This window comes from Cupressus sempervirens, chromosome 1 (assembly GCF_028749045.1).
Source record: "Cupressus sempervirens isolate cs-2001-9-10 chromosome 1, ASM2874904v1, whole genome shotgun sequence".
Taxonomy (NCBI): Eukaryota; Viridiplantae; Streptophyta; class Pinopsida; order Cupressales; family Cupressaceae; genus Cupressus; species Cupressus sempervirens.
Window position 1 is genome coordinate 648,363,626 of NC_143118.1, and position 24,204 is coordinate 648,387,829.

Sequence of the window (24,204 nt, forward strand, 5' to 3'; positions counted from 1 at the left end):
AAACCAAAGGGCATGCGTTCTAGATCCAAGCTTCATATTTAAGTACTGGGTTCCAAATTGGAACATTAACACTTTATCTTGAATGGAGTCAAAGACGGAGCTCAAACTTACTAATTTCGATGTTTGATCTGCAGACTGTCGATCAGCTGGATCGGCCATCTCGATCCTCCGTAGTTAAGCGCGCTCAAGCTGGAGTAGTACTGGGATGGGTGACCTCCTGGGAAGTCCCGGTGCTTCACCCCTGTGAGCATCACCTAGATCTAATGAGTGCTAAGTGTTCCATTTATCCTCATGAGAGATGGATTCATGTTGAATCACTACTCATGAAACATGGGTCATCGAGTTTGACTCAAAATCACACGGTTAAATCCTGATATTCACATCACAATTTGACTAGCTGTGGAAATCATCTCCTACTTATCAATTGATGAGCTTAAGGGGCTTTCTAATGAATGGTTCATAAGGCACAACACTTAGTGAAGGTGATACCAACTTTTAGCAACAGTTGTGAATGTGAATCAAAGAGCATTATATTGATATATATTGATAGACAGCGGAATTACAATTCACATATGCATCACGCGCTGACAGTCTGATTTTTGATTTTCTCAAAGAGAAAAGAGCATACTCTCTATGTTAGACTGATGTCTGAATGTTGCACCAAAATTCTACTTACAAACTTAGAACTAGACTCACTTAGATGCACTCAACTGACTCTGCCTATGCTGAAGGAAGCCCTTCCTTATATAGATGAAGAGGCTATGCTTCAATACATATGTCTTTGGAATTCGACCATAGAAGACGGACACATGGATTGCACTTTCGATAGAAAGGAATCCCAAATAGGTCCTCCACTAAAAAAAAGGAGGTGAACAGTAATATGGGATAAGCATGCACCGACAACTTTATTACAAGAGCATCTTTTTTGACGCGAGAAGGCTAACTCGACAAGTGTCAGTTTTACCATGGTTGACAACCATGTCTCAGATTAACTTACAAAGGTTGAGATGCCTTCGTCAAGTGACAACCCCACTTGATAGTTTTAGTAACCATGACTATGTGGTGAATTGGTTTCCCAATTCATATAGTCTTCATCTTTAGTACTTGGTGAGGCTGGTCTGTTTTCTTCAAGCTGTTCCAAACGACCTTCGATGGAATCTTCTTTCCAGAATATTCGTCTTGTAACTCGAATGAATGCAACACTGAGACATGGACGTCAGCCATGGTAAAACTGACATCAGCCGAGTTAACCTTCTCGTTCAAAAAGATGCTCTTGTAATAAAGTTTGTCGGTGTTCTCCTGTTCACCTCCTTTTGTGAGTGGAGGTCCTGTGTTAGGATTCCTTTTGTCGAAAGTCCGTTACACGTGTCCACCTTCTATGGTCGGATTCCAAATATTTGTAAAATGAAGAGAATCCCTTTCATCTATATAAGGGAGGGCATTCTTCATTGTTAGACAGAAGGAGTTGGAAAGAGAAAAGAAGAAGTGTTAGAGAGTCTAGAAGAAGTTTTAGGAAGTCTTAGTGAGTCCTAGTTTAGAAGAAGCTATCTGCTTTAAGTTCAGTCTCTAGTTTGTAAATCTCATATCCTCATATTCTGATATAGAGAGTATGCTCTTTTCTCATATTGAGAAAATCAGAAATCAGACTATCAGCGCGTGATGTATATGTGAATTGTAATTTCCGCTACAACATATTATAAATATCAAAGTTCAAAGTTTCACATTCACAGCTGTCTAAAAGTTACTGTGGAGGAAACTTTGTAGTTAAACGCACTCAGGCTGGAGTAGTACTAGGATGGGTGACCTCCCGGGAAGTCTCGATGCTTCACCCCTGTGAGCATCACCTAGATCTAATGAGTGCTCAGTGTTCCATTTATTCTCATGAGAGATGGATTCATGTTGAATCACTACTCATGAAACATGGGTCATCGAGTTTGACTCAAAATCACAGAGTTAAATCCCGATATTCACATCACAATTTGACTAGCTGTGGAAATCATCTCCTACTTATAATAATAATCACTATGCCTGGCAGCACGCCCAACCCGCCACAGCTTTTCAGAATATTCGTATTCGTTGCTGTCGATGCACAGTTGAGCAAATAAGCTCTGCAGTGTACCGAGAGTTTTCCTTTCTTCGCCTTCCTCCACTCCCATTAAAAATGCCTTCTCTATTGCAAAGGGGGATTCTATCCAGGAGTCACATTCTGACAGCCTTTCTACATTACCCACGCAGATGTATACTCAATCTCCATAATCCCAAAAGAGATTTATTGCTTTTACCTCATCAGAAATGGCAAGCTTAAAAGATTTATTTCTACGTCCCAATTCTTGAAACCCTTTAACCACGGCGCAAAAGATGAATCTCTTCAGTGAAGGATTGGTTTGACAAAACTTACTGATCATCTCCTGTACTTGTTTACGCCTCTTCTCAATATAAAATTCCCTCAAATCTATTTCACAGATAGCATCTGCCATATTCAATGTGTCGCTAATTTTATCTGCATTAAAATATGACAACGACGATATCACCCCGCGGCCAAATCCACATTCCCCTGGAACAAAATCTGACAGAGCCGATCTCCCCACCATAGTTGTAATGTCCGAGGGCAATCTCTGAAATTATGGCTCTCGCTAGATTATATTCAACAGTATACATATGAAAAATCGAAAATAGAAAACTTGAAATACTTTATTGGATGCAACCATTCCCAAAAAATTTAAAAAAAGGACTACTAAATTGACAAGGAAGTAATTGACAAATGATGAGTACCTGCAACGTTTTAGCACAACTTAATATAGGGCAATCTGAAACAACCATCTCCTTAAGTCCTTTCAATTCTTCAACGCCTCCTATTTTTATCAGCTTTGGACAATGGGCAATGATAATGCTCTCCAGGCATGTTAAAAACTCCATGCCTTCCATACTCTGCAGCCTTGCACAGTTCGCAATGAAGATTCTCTTCAACTGCTTCAACTCTTTAAAACAAATTACACCCTCCACATATGGACACCCCTCAATCCCGATTCTCTCTAGTCTCTTCAATTGTTCAATAACTTTTATACTCTTCAGCTCTAGGCATTCAGCAATCCAGATTCTCTTCAATCCCTTCAATCTTTCAATAGCTGATATATCTTGCAGGTTCGAACAACGGCTAATATGAATCCTCTTGAGACAACTGCGCCCAAAATATGGCAACTTTCTTATAGTGGAGCAATACTCTATGTTGAACATTTCAAGCTGTAGCAGATCATTGCCAAATACTTTTCTCAGGATTTGACAACTTGACAATGTCAAACGTTCCAGCGTGGTTACCCCTGACAAATCCACTTCAATCAGATCTTCAATATAATAAAGCTGAAGAGATTTAAGCGCGGGACAGAATTGTCCACTAATGGAGACCTTCCTTGCATTGACTGCATTACACAGAATCATGTCTTCAAGGCTTCTCATACAAAACGGATTATCAGTTACCTTTCCCCTGTTGCTTAAAGAAAAATCAACACCTACTTTTAAGTATTTCAACCGTAAAGTTTACAGATTGGGGAGTTCTCTTACAGATTTCAGCAAGCAATTCCATTTAATATTCAAGCTCGAGAAGTTCCGTCCAAAATCTATGCAGAGACTTTCCAGATTTTTGAACCTTCCAAGAGAGCTCACCAGTGCGCTTAACTCGCTTACCAACATGTCTTCGACGTCGGGGTATGAAAATTGCATCATTTTCCAGACCCAAAAATGCATATGTTCAGAGGCGCAATATAACTCTTTCAAGTTGAGCGGAACCTGGAATTTACAATCAATTTGTTCAAACTGTTAATTTTTTAAAATTATACAAGTCTGACATAAACGAACTAATTATCGAAACTCCCAAAATCAGATTTTTTATCAAGAAAAAGAACATACCTGGTCATCCCTTTGACACAATCTCGCAGGTGATACTCCTACAAGACCTATACTGTGTAATTTTGTAGAGGAAACCATTCCGGAAAAGTTACAAGCAGATGGGGTTGATTAGATTCAAGTTCAGCCCATTGTATAAGGGTTGATGCCTCTGAGCTCCCCAGAAAATATCTCATTTCCGAAATATTTCTCGGGATCCTCAGCAAACCGTAACATCTGAAACTTTTTCCTTGGAACCCGGCGAGGGCGTCTTGGAATCCCTTCATTGTGCTCATTGCAGTCTGAATTGAAATATCTTCGCAGTTAGAAAATATTTATTCTAAGTTGCATAGAAATGTTATAACAGATTCGAGAAAACAAATCTCTTCGGAAAAAAAAAAACACATACGAGATCTTCAGGACGCCACAGCCGACGAGGATGACTCATTTGATCCTTTGTTGGCCGGCTCGCTTCTTTATCTGCCATTTCCCTCCCTAAGTCGCGGAGGTGGTCATGCATTTCAAAACAGATATTGGGTTTTCTTTGTGCCATGATGTACGGACATCCTGGAAAGAGGAAGCTTCCACTTGAACAAGGCACCTGTTCTTGAGGATCTGAAGTGCATGTTCGGCTCTCCACCCTGAAGCCTTCCATATACTCATTGCTCTGCTCACATCTTCTCCTATAAAAAAACATGCTATATCCATAAAGAAGTGTTTTTGATCTTCCTCTAGAGCATCGTAGCTTATTTTAAGCGTACATTTGATGTCTGTGTGTAGTCTTGCCTTGACCTCTTCTAATTGTGACTTCCAATAAGCAATGTTGCTTCCAAAAACATGCCCGCCCATTACTTTAAGAGCAAGGGGTAAACCTCCACATGCTTGGACAAAGTCATCTACTAAGTTTTCAAATCCTTTTCTACAAGATCGTCTATGGAATGCATGATAGCAGCAGAGCTCTCTACTATGCTCTGCATTCATTGCTTTCATCTTGTAACGGATTCGCACTCCAGCATTTATAAGAAGCCTCTCGTCACGGGTTGTGACAATCACTAAACTGTTGGGATTGAGAGCATCCATGGATAATAGGGCATCTAACTGATCTTGATGATCTACGTCATCTGTAACTATAAGGGAACTTAATTGGCTGCTCCTTTCAAGATTATCTTTGATAGCGGCGATCCCATCTTCTCTACTACTACACTTTTCACTTTTCATTATTTCCAGGAAACAGATCATCGAGAAGTCTACTTTGAAGAGAATTCAGCCTACCTTGGGCATAGTTTTCCCGCACGTCAAATAGAATAGTTGATCTACTGAATTCTGAATGTTTGCTATTGAACAAATATTTGGCGAGAGTGGTCTTGCCAGACCCTCCCATTCCATAGATGCCAATTATTATATCTCTCATCTCTCCATTTCTCTGACAATGACTGTGGAAATCCTTTACAAGCTCATCAAGACCCACCTCATATTTTGCAACTTGGAGAGGAGTTTTTCTCTTTTGCTTCGCCTTAACCACAGCGGACACAACATCATTACACAGCTTATCCCAATCGCTGAAATTCAGAAATACCGTAAAAGTTATAATAAGGTTGTAAATAATTGAAGTTTTCTTTAAAAGCCTGAGCGGAATACAGCATAAGAAGATTCCTACATTAAAAAGAAAGTGCTAAACTTGTATGTCTTGCCTCAAGAGAACAAAATGTAATTAAAAGACCCCAAGAAATGTTAACCGATAAGACTAAAAGACAATCAAATCAAATAAGCATAAGCTCTACATAAGTACACAACGCAAATTGTAGAAACGATACTTGAGTCTAAATCATAAATAAAAGGGAACTATAGAATAGTCTGCAATAGTCGAGCTTAGAAAGCTTATAATATTGAGAACTATTAACCAAGAGAACTAAAACTCCACAGCAGATTAGCCAAAAGAACTAATTTTAAAATATCAACAATTTTAAATCACTAAGCTCGGCCCGTTTTCTCTATTAATACACATTTTGTTACAGGCTAGGGAAGTAAGCACAAACGGATCTGCTGTCTTTCCAGAGAAAGTCCGTCGTTATAGAATTGATTTTGCTAATTACCATTTTCAGACTGACATACCCAAAACTTTCTCTAGGGTGAGTAAAATCTTTAATGGTAAATACAAAACAATATTTAGACTGGTCCAACTATTTCTTAGAAAAGAAAATCTGAAGAAAACATGAAGACTTCTTACCCATTCTGTTTCTTGAGTACGTGGCCCTTGATCTGTGAAATGTTCTGCAGACATTGTTTCCACCGTTGAATGTCATGACTACCATATCTGCACTTCTCTTCGTGCTTGAAAAATGCATCAGCAACTCCATTTTTGATGTAGCGGAAGTCTGATGGGTCAACATTGTAAAACAGGGGAATAATTCTAGCTCTGGTTTGAAACATTAACTGTAGCTCAGCTAAGCACCAAGGAGACTCTGCGTAATGGGGTGAGAAGATGGCTATGTGCAGCAGGGCAGAGGAAATGGCATTCTTTATGGCAGATGGAATATGATCTCCGAGTTCAGTCTCTGGAGCATCAAGATATGCCCTGATCCCAGCTTGTTGGAGAGAATGGTAGATCTGCTGAGCCAGAGTTGTTTTGGTGTCTGGACCTCGATGGTTGATGAATACGTCAAATTGCTTTGCAGTCAGGGGAGATTTTATTATATTTTCGGGAGGTTCAAGCACCAGAAAGGGATCCCGTTTGTGTTCTTCTTCTCCTCGACCAGATGACGAAGGGGAATCCATTAACAGGAAACTAATGCTCTGCTGTAAAAAGCAAATAAACGAAGAATGGATATCTTAGAAACACCCTACAGTGATATCAAGGATGGAGATACAAATGACAGAAAAAGCGATGATCGGGTCGAGGAAGATGGAATTGGGAGGTTCTTTCCTTGGCAAAAACGCGAAAAAGATGAAGGTAATGTTTACAGAATCCAGACTGTGCTTCCACTTTAAAGCCTGACAAGAACATTTGATAATGATAGAAAAGAGAAAAGTTTATATGAGTGGAGTCGAGAAAGATGCGACAATGACAAAAGGCGAAGTTTATAGAGTGGATTCTCTGCTGTATTCTACGTTATCGCGTTCAAAGAGTGGGAATGGTCGGCGAGTCGAGAGAAGTGTGGAAACAGCGTGGAATTCGGTAGGAAGAATAACCCGTAGTGTTAATTTAGAGATAATAAATTCAATCCCATTGTGAGATATTCGGGGGCATTTACATAATTTGACAAGATAATTAAAAGGAAGATAAACCAATATATTTTATTTTTTTATATATGGATTTAACTGCTTTTAAAATTAAAAAATATTAATTTAGTAGCTATGTAGATTTAAGATGTTTTAAGTGTATATTTGTAGAATTTAGTTTAAATTAGTCTATAAGAAATAATCTATCTCTATTTATAATTTTGTGAATATTGCAAAATATGATAAATGCAAAATTAACAAGAGCTCCCATGGAGCTGAGTCCCTGCCTTGTGCTTATGTGACTATGAAGATTTTATTTGTAGTTGTCTAACTTTAGCATGTAAGGGAACAATTTGCATCATGAACTTTTTTTTTGAATTTTTTAAATATATTTAATTAATTTTATAGTTATTCCAATCCTCTATTATATGTTGTAGCTAATTATGATTCATGAGATAATTAAGTTTCGTTTTAAGTAATCATTTTAATAATTTTTCAATTTTTAAAAAAGTATACAATTTTTTTGAAAGAAATTAAATTTTAAGATATTTAATAAATTATACTATTGTATTTGTTTATATGCTTCTACAAATATTTATGTTTATAGATTTTTCTTAATTTAGAAGAACATTTTTACAAAACATGTGTTGTCTCTGAATTCTAAAGCATATCTTATGAAAAGGGTATTTAGCGTCTGTTTTAAAATACTACATGGATCTTACCGATTTAATATTATAACCCCCCAAAAAATATCCCTCTCTGCATTACTACAAGGGTAAAATCAAATCAATAATGGTACATTAATCAATGAAGAAGAGAGTAGAAAGTGTCAAATAGAGTACAATATTTAATTGACAGAATATTGCGAAAGACTCTAACTGATCTAATTGAATATATTTTTGGGGGTTTATTGGCCATCTCAAAAAGTCTAGAAACTATATCTTAAAATCCTCCCATTGATGTGACAGTTGACTAGCTCAAGAAAATCAAGAAATGAATCTGACCTCCTTATAAAAGTTCATTCCATAGCTGGAAGATGGCAGATAGGAATCGGGGTGATTGTAGAGAACCAGATTTGAAGTTGCTAGAAGGTTTTGTTTGTTTTGCTATCTTTCAGCAATACAAGTGCTTAGAAAAAATTGTAAGAAGACTTGGAAAGATCAAGAAAGTTTAAAAGTGGAAAAGCTTGAGAGCAATTCAAAAAGAAAATAATTTATTGAGGTAGCAATCATGGCGTGTGATGGATGAATTAAATAGAGGCAAAATTAAAGAAATCTCTGGCCTCCAAAGAGTGTAGAGCCTCTCCATCTAGGGCTGGAAATTTCTCGTTCTTTTTTTATTAACGGATCAAACCACCTTTCAAGATCTCCATAATTTTTGCAATCTGTTCAACCTCAAATCAGTGCTTCCACATGGGATTAGACACAATTGTAGCTTAAACAAATTAGGGTTTACATTTTTTCAATTTGGTGCCCTCCAAGTAAAGTAGATTGAAAAGGATCCTTAGTGGATTGTAAGTCATAACAACAATGTAGTCTTCTTTTAACCTTCTGACAAGTGCCTTGCCTGTCAATGGGAACTTCCCGTCCAAGGCAGATTGCATTGTTCAATTTTAGAAATTTTAATGTACTATGTATGTATTCCTTTTTCCAATCTATCGCTATTAATTTAGTCCACTGATTTTTTTCTCCATGTCAGATGCATAATAAATGCATCTTAGATGTCACTGTCTTTTCCAAAAAAATCTCCATTTTCTTATGCATGAAAAATCAATAAGGGTAAGTGCACCAAGTTGTGGTGCCAAAAAGATGACACCCTTTTTTTTCTAACTTTCAATAGTGCGTACACACTATAGGTGTATGCGCTTGCATACGTGCTTTTTAAAACCCCAAATTATTATAAATGGGCTACAAACCCGCAGTCCATTCATTTTTTCTTCATTTCCCAAATTCCTCTCCTCATAGCGCGTACATGAATTGAGTAAATTGAATATTTTCACCACCCGCTTCATCAATATGCCTCCTCATCATCGAAGTTCGAGATCATGATCACACCATATGTTGTCTAACATTCTTTTTGAATTGTTTTATATGTTTTTGTAGGTTTTTTTTCAATTTTTCTTTAAATTTGTTTATTTATTTAGATTGCAATCGGTTTCTTATTAGGAAATGTGAATAATGAATTGGCAAATCCCCAACAAGATCAAAACCAAAACCCTTAACAAGATCCAAACCAAAACCCTCAACAAGATGAGAATCAAAACCCTCCACAACAAGAACAAGAAAGTTTGCAACCTGCACCGATTGGAAGACCTCCTAGCACACAAGACAACATAATAAATGAAATAGAAAGAGGAAAAAATGAATTAGAAGCACTCATTGGTAGGTTGAAAGCTTGTGGACAAACCAATCCAATGGGAGCTCAATTGGCATCCTCCCTCAAGTTCATTATGACTCACGTAGCTTCTGTTAGTGGTCAATTAGATATATAGCGGGTTAAGAGGGATGAACAAAAAAGATATTATGCAAACAAATTATCATATCAAGATGTTAAAAAAGAAGATATACCAAAAGGTAGCATTTGTGCATTATTTAGAAAGCCTGGTGAACAAAATACTATTAGAGAGACAAATAAACAGTTCCCCATCCATTGGTACATACACGATGGTATTCAAAATAATTTTTGGGATAGATGGTGGATGGTTTTTGATGCCCCTCCCTGCAATAATCATGAGGTCCCAATGTATTTCTTAAAGAAATTGTATTGTGAGTTTTCCCTTGGGGAGATCCCCAATTATTTTGATATATTAGAATCTTAGGGTAGAGGTGGAGGATCATCATTTGAGAGATCAGGGGCACATTGTGACCCTAATGTAGTTAGGGCACCTGCGGTCAAGCCACAAGGTGAGCATGTGACTATTCCTTCATTTGTGAAGGAACATGTAGAGGCCAGCACTCAATGACTATTAATGCTTTGACACAGACCTTCATTCATTGCACGAGTCTGTTAGTTAAGGAGGAGCCTTCTGTGCGTCATGGTCACATGTGCAAATCATGTAGATCCTTATGCACATTTGGTAGTCATGTTGGAGATAGTGTGGATGATGGGCTAGTCACTGATCAATTCCTGAATGAGACATTTGGCATTGACACATAGGTAAATTACAATTATAATAAACTAATTTGATCACATTTCATATGTATAGTGAATGACTAATTAATTAGCATGTATTGAAATTGTTCAAAATTCAGGGTCAGAGTGTTGGCGGCCCTACTAGCGATCCCCTAGCCCCATTTTTCATCCCATCGATGAGTCCAGAGGTATGTATCGATTTAATCATTTAAATTAATACATATATTTATTAAGTAATCATATGAAGGATTGACAAAAAAATTTATGCATGTGCATCAGTTCTCTACAGGACTGTCAACATTCACTACGGACTCCAAGCCTAGATGTGATACGAGCTTCGTAGAGGTACATTTGTTTCATGTTAATTTAATTCATTTGATTATATTTGTTTCATGTTTCATGTTACATATAACGTGTATTGTATGACATACAACTCTTGACATCTAAGAATCCTCATCTTTGGCAGTCCATCGATCATGGAGTGGCTGTAACTATGGCTAGTTCACAACCATTGATTGAGGTATGAAAGAATTTTCTTGGTTTTAGTTGTTGTTTATAATAGTTAGTATCAAAATTTCTAATGTTATTTATAAGTGATTATATTGATTGAATTGTTGTAGGGTCTTGTTAAACCCGATCATCCATGAGCCTTCGAGGTGGACTTGTAGAGCGACTATTTGATGACGGTAAGAAAATAATTAATTTTGTGTGTACATATATTTGATTTCAATGTATAATAATTATTGATTCATATCTACTTTGTTTGTAATGTCCCCTTTCTAGCATTCATAGCATGATGTTGTTGTTAGCCTATTTCTCCACAGTCTCGTAGGCTAACTAGGACATTAAAGGGGCTTAGAGGCCATTTGGCCTAGACAGTTTCAGTTGCAGGTCTTTCTGAGGGGTTCTGAGGCAACTTTAGGCATACTTACTATTTATAGTAAGTCATCTTGGACATGGCCGGACATTCAGTCACAGTGGTATGTCAATGGTAATTGTTTAAAATTGACAAGAAGACTTATTTATCATTGATAAGATTTGTTATGCATTGATAAAGCCATTTTATAAAGTTAAATTTAAATATTTAACTTTATTAATGCATAGACTATAGTTTGTGGGAAATATTTAAATTAAAAGAGTTCCCTTTATTTTTATAACACATTGGAGACATAAGGTACATAAAGGGAGTTATGTTTTATCCCACATTGAGAAAACGAAGGATTGAGCTCTTGTGAGAACACTATAAAAGAAATGGAAGAGCTTTTTTTTTGTATGCTTGGATGAAGATTAATGTTATGTTGTTGGATATCTGATTATCGAGCTTGGAGGACGGAATCCCTCTTTGCTAGCATTCTCTTCGCTGTTGGAAGACACAATCAGGAGGATCAAGGGTGTTTTCACTTCAGGAAACACACTGGGTTTCATTTGGGGTGTTTGCATAAAGAAATTTACAAGGGTTTGAGGTGTAGATCTGAAGTTAGTTATTGCTATAATGTCGCATGAACAGTATTTTGCTACAATACGGCGTGAACAGTGTTGGTATCAAGTTTACTTTTTTTTCGGCTAATTAGAAGTTTGGAGGGCTGGCCGACTACATTTGCAAAATACTACGGCAACTAATTCCAGGTTTCTTCTGTCAAATTTTGATATTTTGCATAATAATTGTTGAATACAAGTCTGAATAGTTGTTGCAGCCTTTAAGGCAGCTATAAGTGCACATCTACATTTAAAAATCACCCTTTATTAGCAGATTGAAAGAGTTTCCAGATTTTTCATATACTATTGAATGTGTGCCAAGTGTTTGTGAAAATGTTATGATGTGTATTATGCATTTTAATGTCACTTCATAGTTGTTCGTAAATCTACTCATTGGAAAGCAATTTATTGAGGAAATCAGCTTTATGAGTTTGCATACAAAGTGTTTCACAATATTCCTTAAGTTAAATTTCTACAAGTCAAAGTTCAAATCAGGGGAGGATATTACATTTTTTGTATCAGCTCAAGTTAGAGAAGAGCCTCAACAAAAGGATGAGCGAGCACGTGACGAAGACCCCATCATCACCATCATCTCCCTCCACACAACAATCGAAGACCTCTAGAGATTTTTTTCCTTCCCCTTGTGGGAAGGAGAAGATATAGTTGCTAGACACATATGTATAGGCATTAGCAAACATATATGTTGGATTTTATGTCAGTGGACATATTCGACATACATTTGTTGTATATATATGACATTTTATATTTGATGTATAACATTTATTTGATGCATGACATTATTAGACTTATGACATTATTGGTTAATATATGATATGTTTGTTCATGTATGACATTATTGGTTATCATAATATATTATGTGTTTGTTAATGTATGACATTATTGGTTATCATTTTATATTTTATATTTTAACAATAAACTTTATCAATGTTTAAGCATAAGTTTATCATTTCCAATATGTCATCATCATATGATTTATGATCTTTTTCATGTTTAAAGTTTTCCTTCTCTATTATTTGTTTATCAAACTTAATTCAATACCTAATCAGTTTGAAACTTTGATACAATATTGATCAACAATAAACTTTATCAATCTTAAAGCCATAAATTTATCATTTGCAATATGTCATTCATATGATTTATGATCTTCTTGTTCATGTTTAAAGCATACCTTCTATGTTATGCATCTAAACATTTATCTTAAATTATTATTGCAAACATATAACAAATCTGAAACTGAAAACAAAACATTACATTTGCAAACTTTATCACTGTTCTTGATTTGAAAAATCATTGTCATGACTCATAAATTTAGGTTTTCTATAAATATAAAAGTATAATTAAAAATTAAGTTTGACATACCCAAGTACCCCCATCCCCTATTATAAAAAATAGTTGTACCCATACTCGTACCCTAAGTACCCTAAGTACCCCAATTACCCCTGTCCCTATGCAACCTTGTATATTATATGTGGATCTTGATGTTTTCTATACACCTATGATTTCTATAGGATCTCTTGCTACTTAGAACATCCCCTAACCTTGCCCAACCTTCTCACTAGGTTAACTGATCCAAACTTGAAGCATCACTCCCTTACTCTTCTAGGAACAGTATCCCTACAAAGGTTTTATAGGTATACTAGGGTACCATAGAACTCCTCAGTCCAACCAAGGTTTCCATGATGTCCTAAGGTTTTATTGGAACACTTGTACTATTTTTGAATGGATAACAACAATGGGTTTGTACCCGATTTCAAGATTTTTTCACAAAAGGGCTACAAGGAGAGCCCCTAATTAGGCCTCCACCCGGATTTCTAGGGCCAATAGCTCCTTTGTCTTAGAGTTTCAAAACCTCTAGCCTTAAAAACAATTAATACATAGGACCCATGCTCAAGGATTTTTAGGGTCTCAAGGTGCGTATAGGCCATACAACAAAAATAGCAAAATTGAGGGTTTGGTAGGGTTTTCTTGGCTACCTATTGTCCCCACTTTTAAGACACCTTCCACACTTATTCAAGACTCCTCCTCCACAAGTTATAACCTCCTCATACCCCTCTTTAATCCCTTAGAATGGAAAGTCTTCATTCTTCAAGCTTTTCTCTCGAGAGCTCTTTCTTTGTTGACAGTCTCTAGTCAGGCATTGCCTAGCTCGCCTAGGGCTTGGTCAAAGAATTATTTACACTCACTTCCAAGGCCCTTGCTTGCATAATATAATACATTAGGGTCTGTAGCCTTGAAATCCAAAAGACCATGGAATTTCCATGGTGGAGACAAGACTTACAACCCTTTCATGATAAACAACTCCAAAACTGGCAGTAGACAAGTATCTTTGAAGAAATTTACAAAACCTTTCAAAACTTGGTCACAAACTATGACTAATGCATGGTGAATATAGAGGCTACAAGTATCTGATTTTTTTTAGCTAGAGAACTTTCATATATCTATTTCTTGACCTCATTCAATCCATGTCTCCTCGCTTAAGGCTTCACTTTCATGGCATTGATAGCCTTAAAAGTGTATTAGGCCAGTGCTTTAAGATAATGGGATGCATGTCCCATGTTCATCTGTGACAAACTACTTTCCTCAACCTTTTTGTTCTTTAACTTTTTGAATTTGACACTTTGTCTACTACATAAATCATCTTTCACATCACCAACAAGACAACCATGAACTTCATTGTTTTGACATCTTTTGGAATCCCTTTGCTCATTTAGGCCGTGAATTTTGGAGCACCTATTGTCATATTCTTTAACACTACTATTGCCATAATGCTATAACTATCACATTCTCCACAAGGAAAACCTCACTATTTCAATGTCTTATTCTTAATGCTATGACAATTGCACATCTTTGGACCTCTAGATTTGTTAGGTTCTTATTCATTAGATCACCATTTGTCATAACAATATAATAATATATTGATATAGTGTAGCCTCAAAATCACCATATATCACTAGTTCACTAACATTTATGCAAAAATATTTGAAAGCCTTTGTTGAATTCTCAGTTCATGCTAGGTGAAACTTGTAAATTTATTCTAATAGAGTTCAACATTGAAAAAATAGGAGTAGATAATAACTTTCCTCAAACTACCAACCTACCACCACCTAAATGGCATTTGGAGCCCCTCTTCATAGCTTTAGAACTGTGATTGTTCCTTCGTGGTTATCCCTTTATGAACTAACTCACAACTTTAGAACTCATTGTAGTATTTGATTGTGAGTCATCTTGCACACACAGAACTAGGTGTTTTGTTAAAAGATCCTTGAAACATTTTAATTTATTACTCCTACTATAAATAGTACTAAATGTCTTCTATTCTATTACACATGATTACTAGATTTATTAAGATTGTTGTCTCATCTTATTTTTTGTTAAATTCACTATCATATGATCCATTAAATTAGTTCTTATATACCTCTACCATAAAGGTTCTCCATTCTTTTTACCATATGACTGTAATCTATGTGATATAATAGTAAACTAGCTTTTAAGAGGTTTTTCATTATACTTTAATCAATCATTGATCTCAATTGGACACTTCTATTCCATTTGCACATAACTACTACATAGGCTTCTCACATGTACTTTTTCACTTGTTTGGACCGAGCACTATTGTTGTGCTTAGTTGAAAGAAAAGTCAGAATGATTTTAAAGATTGTCATGATCATACTTTGCCACTTGACATTCTTTTATTTATTCCATCTACATAGGAAATGATTCCACTTTCTTTAACCCTACCACAAAGCCCTAGAAATGAACACAAATATTAATTTTAATACCATGTCATTGTTTTCATGGAAATTAGCATTTTGATAAAGACTTAAGAGTTTTTCTAGAGATGTTGATAGTTACACTACTACAAAGGTTTAAAAAGTTGTTCATCACACTCACTATTGTTGCCTTGAATATTTTCCTTTGATCTCATTCCTTCCTAATGCTTTTACCTTATGCATTGATTATCATTAACGTTGTTTTGACAAATATAGTAGCCTTTTATCTGAAACCCTTCATGAATATCATCTCCTTTAGTCTATGACGTACATCCCAACCAATCATTACTTGGAATGTAACACTTTCCACATTCATTCCCTATCATATTCAAAAAATGTTCTCTACTTTGATATATATTTACCATTATCTACTCTTTATTTGCATATATTGTATGAGTTTCTTGGCTCTCTCTTTGGAAAACTATCCTTAATGCATTGTGTAGAGTCTATTCACTTATTGTCATTCTAAAATATACTTTCGTACTTTATATATCTATTTACTTTGACTTCTTTTTTTTATTGCCTCTCATGAAACTATCATTCATTGGTGAGGGTCACATGTACCCACAACTATCAAAAGCACACTTCTTTAATGGATCCAAACCATTATTCAATATAAGACAATGAACTAAAAAATATCAGATTTTAGAAATCTATCATTTAGGAGCATGTTAATGTGATTGGTATTTTTGAATGATAATGCAAGAGGCAATGAATATATTCTTTGCTATTCACAAATATGACATTACATAAGATAAGATCCTTGAGAAACCCTCATAATGATGCAAAATAGTGATCTCTATCATTCATTTGATAGTTTTGACACAATCTTATAAACCTATGGCACATTAGAATATGTGCCATATTAAGCCTACCTCTAATAAACCCTTAAGATCGTGAGTTATGACAAGGAGGAAAAGTGATGAGACCTTTAGAATCTTCTCCTTCTACACATCACACTATGTTTTCTCCATGATATTTTCAATGTGGGGGAGATAAATAAAAACTTATGAATTCTTGTAAGCCCCTTAATGTGTCATTATCTTTCTTAGGGACATTTCGGTTCGGCATGCTTGAGAATATTCGAGTGCTTGAGCAATAGGATAGGACGAGCTTGGGGCTAGTGTTTACCTAGCCACCCAGAGCTAATGGAATAAATAGTTTGATCCCATGATGAAAGGTGAGAGAGATTTGGCAGTTGGCAACTTTGTACTGGCCAACACTACAAGTTTCAACATCACCCAAGATGGCATTGCAAAATCAAAATGGAGTAAGATCTCCAAAAAGTGAGGGAGGTTATTGTAGGTCTCCACAACACGATCCTATATGACCTAGAATCGTATCCATACCTCGCACAAGCTCCAAGATATGCCCCATCAAAGATCACTTCCCTATGGCATTTAGTGACCCTTAGGAACATTTCGATTCAGTGTGCTTGAGAACGTTCAAGCGCTCAACAAGATGGGACAAGCTTGGGGATAGAGTTTACCCAGCCACCCAGAGCAACGAAATAGATAGTTCGATCCCAAGATAAAAGGTGAGAGAGATTTGGTGGTTGGCAACTTTGTATTGGCCAACACTACAAGTTTCAGCATCACCCGAGATGGCATCGCAAAATCAAAATGGAGTAAGATCTCCAAAAAGAGAGAGAGGTTATTGTAGGTCTATGTAACATGGTCCTATAGGACCTAGAATCACATCCATACCTTGCACGAGCTCTGAGATATGCCCCATCAAAGATTTGCTACCCTATGGCATTTAGTGACCCTTAGGGACATTTCGGTTCGGTGTGCCCTAGAATGTTTGAGCACTCAATAGGACATGAAAAGATTGGGGATAGGGTTTACCTGGCCACTCAAAGCTAACAGAATAGACAATTCAATCCCACAATGAAAGGTGAGAGAGATTTGGCAGTTGGCAACTTTGTACTGGCCAACACTACAAGTGTATTGATATGTTTCTCGATTCGATTGTGTTAAGATTTTTACCATCAATGTTTCGAATCACACTACATGATCCATCATCAGGATGAAGAGAAAGAGATGCAAAAAACAATAGGTTGCAGATAATGGATGATCCAAAAGGATAAAGCGAATAGGCAAGAAAGATAGCACACACCCGAGGTTGAAGAATGAAAATAAAACCAACACTACAAGTTTCAACATCACCCGAGATGGCCTCGCAAAATCAAAATGGAGTAATATCTCCAAAAAGAAATAGAAGTTAGTTTAGATCTTCGTAACACAATCCTATAGGACCTAGAATCGCCTCCATACCTCACATGAGCTCCAAGATATGCCTCGTCAAAGATTGGTGCCCTATGGCATTTAGTGACCCTTAGGGACATTTCAGTTTAGTATTCATGAGAATGTTTGAGTGCTCAATGGGATAGGATGAGCTTGGGGCTAAGGTTTATCCAGCCACCTAGAGCTAACAGAAAAAATAGTTCGATCCCACAACGAATAGTGAGGGAGATTTAGCAGTTGGCAACTTTGTACTAGCCAACACTACAAGTTTTAGCATCACCCAAGATGGCATCACAAAATCAAAATGAAGTAAGATCTCCAAAAAGAGAGAGAGGTTATTGTAGGTCTTTCCAACATGTTCCTATAGGACCTAGAATCACATCCATATCTCATACGAGCTCTGAGATATGCCCCGTCAAAAATCGTTGCCCTATGGCATTAAGTAACCCTTAGGGACGTTTCGATTTGGCGTGCTCAAGAATGTTCGAGTGCTCAACGGGATGGGATGAGCTTGGGGATAGAGTTTACCCAGCCACTCAAAGCTAACAAAATAGACAGTTTGATCCCACAACCCTTTTTCCACTAAGTTGAAAATTTGAGCAACTTTTACAACTTTCAACAATGCAACTTTGCACAAAAAGTGCAATTTTTACATTTTTCACTTGATTCCACTTCTACAACTTGGAAAAGGTTCAAAAACACTAAAATATCTTATTTCTGAATCCTAAGCCCTTCACCAATTCCCAAACTCCTACCATTCACAAATCAACACGCTAGAAGAGGTCAAATCCTTCATGGTACTTGACCTAGGACTTGATTGGAAAAATTACAAAACACATCCTCCAGTCTTGAAACCCTAGAATATTAAAAAGGACTCTACTAACTACCATTTCCCAAGTGGGCATGAAATTTCAACCAATGAAATTGCAGTTAGAGGCCCATTTTTGTTGTGTGCACCAAAATGTTGTCCTAAAAACCTAGTTTCACTGAAAATGCAATAACTTGAGTTAGAAAACACGTAGAACAATGAGACCAAAAGAAAAAGAAATATGATTAAAAGTTCTATCTCAAAAATCTATCACATCTGGTCTAAAAGTTTGTACATTTCTTGAAATGTGCAAACAATAGTCAAAATGACTCAAAAATTAAATTTATTTCTTTGCAACTTCTTCCAATCTATATATTAATGCCCTCCAAAATAAACACAACCACTTGGGACTCTTCCTCACCATGCCAACAATCCATTCCACCCTTCACCTAGGTCATTATTGTAAGTTTGAGATTTTTACACCAATTTCTCTTCAAAACTAGGCTCAACACATGATGATGTTCAGCCTAGGGTCTACAAGCAAAAATAGTAAACCAACTTTTCTACCCCTGAAACTCTGCCATATATAAGAATACACCCCTAACTTGATTCCCACCAAATGGCATCAAGATTTCACTGTTGGATAGCAAGTTAGACGGCCATAAGTGCAATCTAGTCAATTTACAGGCTTACCCAGGCAGCCCTCAGTAAAATGGCAATATCTTACACAAATGAATAGATCAACTACATATGATTGAGCCAAATTGTGAGAACATAAACATGATTAGGTCTAAAGGGAAAAAGGAAGGCTACAAATCAAACATTGATGAACCACCTATGATTATCCTTAAGGGTGTGGATTTTTTCACACAATCACAACCTTACAATCTTGAGACTAAGAGCGAACAAACATAACAACCTATGGTCATCCTTAAAGGATTTGACCCTCGAATCCATACATATGCTAAAAACATGAATCTTGTGACTAGGAGTGAACCAAAGATCATACAATTTGGTCTTAACACTTCCAAATAGACAACATCTGAAAAATTATAAGATGGGTTTTATAAGTTTATGATTCGAAAATAAATTTGTTTTGGGGTTTATCTAAAATAATTACAGATGACAAAACAAATAAAAGATAAAAGCATGTTAGTCATTATATCATTATTAGTAATAGTGTTCCAAATGGAAAGAATTATTTGTTTGAGCTTCTAGCAATGATCAAGTGGCTTACTGAATGGCTTGATAAGTCTTGGAAACTTCTCCCATTATATCCTTGGTTTTGCTAGTTTCAAGTTTCTAGTTACATGCACACAATCATGACTTTACATCACAAAGCATTCACATTCTAACAATTTTCATGTTCTTTCATTACATTTTGATCTAAACAACAAATTTTAAACTTTCACTTATTCAAATGATTAATCCGAAAATGGTTCCTATTAAAGAATCTAATATAAATTCAAATAATGTATCTAGATTCTAAACAAATCAAAACATAAAATCTATTATTTAAACTTATCTCATCACTTACACATAATAACAATACCCACCTTGTCATGTGGACAGTCTTGGGGGAGAGGTTGCAACATTATATTTGGATCCAATTGATCTCTCTCTCTCTCTCTCTCTCTCTCTCTCTCTCTCTCTCTCTCTCTCTCTCTCTCTCTCTCTCTCTCTCTCTCTCTCTCTATTCAATCTAATGAACCAACTGGATTTTCTCTACATTTTAGTGTCTCAAGTATTGCCTCATGGTTTGACTCACAAACTTTCCAAAGAATCTTATTATGTGGTTTTCCACCATATTTTATCAAGTGGACATTTGATGCGACGACAAGGTTTGAATAATGAAGAATCTTCCTCTTTGTTTGCCAATCCTCGAATAACCACAAGTTAAGGTTCTTCATAGAATATCGTCTAAGCCATGTGCTGGTTACAACCATTGGACCAATATAGTACTCTAAACCTTCACCATCTATAACCGAGTGATCCAATTTTTGTTTGGCTTGGACACAATGACACAAATAATAATATGTCCCTTCTTCATTTTCTTCAGATGCAATAACAACAAAAACATGGCCTACAGTGACCAATGTACAAAATGTGGTCATTAATTCAGAAAATACTTAGGTAGAACTTATAAAGTTACATATTGAAATTACAAAGATATATAAATATATATATTACCAGGTTGCACTAGATTAGACAAGCAATCAAAGTCAATAGACAAATCCATCTCTACCATTTTCAGTGCTTGTGGGGGATAATAGGTGTCAATTGGGTCCAAAACTCGTATATCCTATTTGTCCACCCATTTAGTTGACTCACAGTCATCCCAATTTTCCTCTTCACATGATGGATAATAGCATGCCATTTTTCGTGTGTGGATACTCCGTGAACCTGCATCAGAGCTTTTAAAAGAGTGCAACTCACTAGATCCTGTTAGTGTACAACAATCCTCATATGGTGCAATGTTAGTATTATCTATCAACCAAAAAAATCTACAAACTATAGACTCACATTATTTACCTGGACCCATTGTAGTGTTACACCACTAGACGATAGATTTTGCATCTGTCAATATTGCTCCATCTTTGTACTTTAGTTATTCATGAGCTAAGGCTCTTTTGATGCATGATCCTATACTATCATGCTCTCCCTTTCCATGACCAGCCTCTATGAAATTCCACATATATTGAATTCTACACAATCTATGCATCCTGCTCAACCAATAGAACATCTATGCATTCTTGAATTGAGATGCACAATTGTCTAACCAAATAATATGTTGATGATATGTTATGCCCCTGTTAGCCAAATCTCCATAAAATAGTTTAAAACAACCATGTACAAATTTCGTAGAATGTGATTGATCATCACTGATGTAAAAATGGTACTCTCTCAAAATCTTCCTGTCATCCTTTGTACTTGTAGGTGAATGCATGAATGTTATGTGAACAAATATGGAAACTTGTTGAGAAGTATAATACTTTGCTTGCACCTCATTTTGTGGTTGTAGTGTGTAGTTCTCTATGAAGTCTACAACCAAAACAATGGTATCTAGTAGAAACGTATCCTTGCACAACTTGAATTGCAAATCCAACCATCGAGCTCTATGTGTATGCCTTGCATACTCGTAAATAATCTTTTCACAAAAAATATTCATGAACTCATACATTGGAATCTTTTCAATGACTAAATCACATCTTTTACCCTATTTCCCATCTTTTAGAGCATATGTCACTGTCTTAAATTTTTCGTAATCTACTATTTCATTTCCAATTGCATGTGTACTATCCATATGTTGACAAGTTGATAAAAGTTGCAAAGAACCACAAAATAAGCATGTACCATCCAAGCATGATGTCTTGGAAAATTTTTGGTCGTCCCCTATTTCACATAAAATGTTGGATATGAATTCTCTTGAAGATATTGGTGGCTAATTCATGTCACAATCCTGCAAAACAAACTTAGAATGCAAAAACACACATATATGCTTTAAAACATCAAAATGATTAGAAAATTCAATATGTATCCTACAACAAGTTGTGTGTGTGTGATTTATCTTCATATAAAAAGGTTTACCCATCTCAAAAAATCTTTGACTTATTCAAATTTGAGGATACATACCAATAAATATTGCATAAAATTGTGTTTGAGTTGAGTCCAAAAAAATTTTCGCATGTGGGTCGCAATTTTGGCTACCAATCCTTCTTCCTACAACATTTCTTTGATTAGGAGAAACACGTGTGTTGTTTTTCCAAAAATTTTCAATCAATGATTTTAAAGCTTCACTAATTTCTTTATCCTTTCGTGGTAGTCTACCACTAAATGTCCATAACTCATTTTTGGTTGGATCTTCCAATCTCTCACGCCTTAGCATGGCTTTCCTTAGAGTACCTTTACCAATTTTTAATGTTTTTCTTGTCTTTCTCATGAGTTGAGCTTTCTTCATTTGGGTACTTACTATTGTCAATGTAAGTACTCATCTTGTGATATTACTATCTTTGGTGCGTGATTTAGAATCCACTTTGTCATAAGCACTCATTAGATTCTTTACAATGCTTTTTTTTCATTTGAATCACCCATCATTCTTAGCCCAATAATCTTCATGATAGGCCTAAATTTTAAATTCCTCATCATTTCAACAAATAATTAGCATTGACCTGTAATATTTAATTCTTCTAAGAATAATCTCCACATACAATTAACTTTTCTTTGACAAGTACGCTTGCTAATCTTGTGAGACATTGATTTCAAAATGTTAGTATCAATATAAATCAAATATTTTGGTCTTCTAAAAAGAATTCTAGAAGGTGTTATAATCTCTTCCATTCCCTCAACATTTTGAACATCAACATAAGGTTGAGTGTTTTGCGTACCTTGAACCTAAGATGATGTGCCCTGGCAATAAGATGAAAAAGATGGAATATAACCTACTTGATATGTTGATGTTGTGCCTTCAACATGACATGATAGAGTGTGTACATTGTCGGATCTACAAATTAGTGTCTCTTCAACATGAGAGGATGATATGACTCCAACATTGGAAGATGGTGTAGCTTCACAATTTAATTGTCTTCTTGAGCGTAACAGTTTCATTCGTTCTCTTTGTCTTTCCAATTCTTCCTCTTTGTTTCTTCATATCAGTGGTTCTTGATCCTCTTCAAAAGTCAATTTTTCATTATTGCTTTGCAATTTTCTTTGTTCACGTAGTAGTTTCATTTTATCTCTTTTAATTGCCAAATCTCTCTCCCTATCTTCATTTGTTTGAGTTTTTGGTTTCTTCCTTGGCATGATGATGATTTCTACATGTCAAATTATTCAAACATTTGAATTACTTACAATTTATAAATTACAAATCATTAAAATACATATAAAAATTGCAATTATTTCAATGACTACACAATATATATCAATCAACTTGCCCAATTTCTAACTATTTTGAAATAACATTTCATTCAAACATACAAATTTTAATGAATTCACTATATATTAAACAACATGTCAAATTATAATCAAATTTGTCTCTACATATCAACAAACAATATTTAAAAAGGATTGCACTAACCTTTTCTATAGAAAGAATATTCAAAAAGCCTTCAAATAACATATCCAATGATTGAATTTGGTGTTTGCTACCTTCAAAAAGTCTTCAAATAGTGTTTGCTAACTTCCAACAGCTTGAAATTCATGTTTTCTGTTGGAACAATAGAATGCACAACAGACAAAAAGTAGAATATGGATCATACGAGACCCAAACTTTCTTTGTCACCATTTTTTGGTGATTTCACATAGTGTGTACGCACTATAGCATGTATGCACTATAAAGTGCATACACACTATAGTGCGTATGCACTATGTCAAAACACATCTCTACTTATCCCACCATCCCCCATCCCCTACTCTCTCTCTCCTACTCTCTCTCCCATCACCTACTCTCTCTCACTCTCTCTCTCATCCCCTACTCTCTCACTCGCTATCCTCTCCCATCCCCTACTCTCTCTCTCTCTCTCTCTCTCTCTCTCTCTCTCTCTCTCTCTCTCTCTCTCTCTCTCTCTCCCTCTCTCCCTCTCTCTCCCATCCCCTACTTCCTCTCTCGCTCTCTCTCATCTTCCATCCCCTACTCTCTCTCGCTCTCCCTCTCCCA

The 24,204-nt window shown here is 35.9% G+C and overlaps 1 pseudogene across 1 annotated transcript; it reads right to left on the minus strand.

The window, feature by feature from the left end:
- Positions 1–514: 514 nt before the first annotated feature.
- Positions 515–6,932, minus strand: LOC149579568 (disease resistance protein Roq1-like; annotated as a pseudogene). Its single transcript, XR_016352376.1, has 5 exons — positions 6,107–6,932; positions 4,289–5,438; positions 3,904–4,181; positions 2,773–3,783; positions 515–2,615 (listed from the first exon to the last, which is right to left on the minus strand). The product of XR_016352376.1 is annotated as a disease resistance protein Roq1-like (transcript).
- Positions 6,933–24,204: the final 17,272 nt, after the last annotated feature.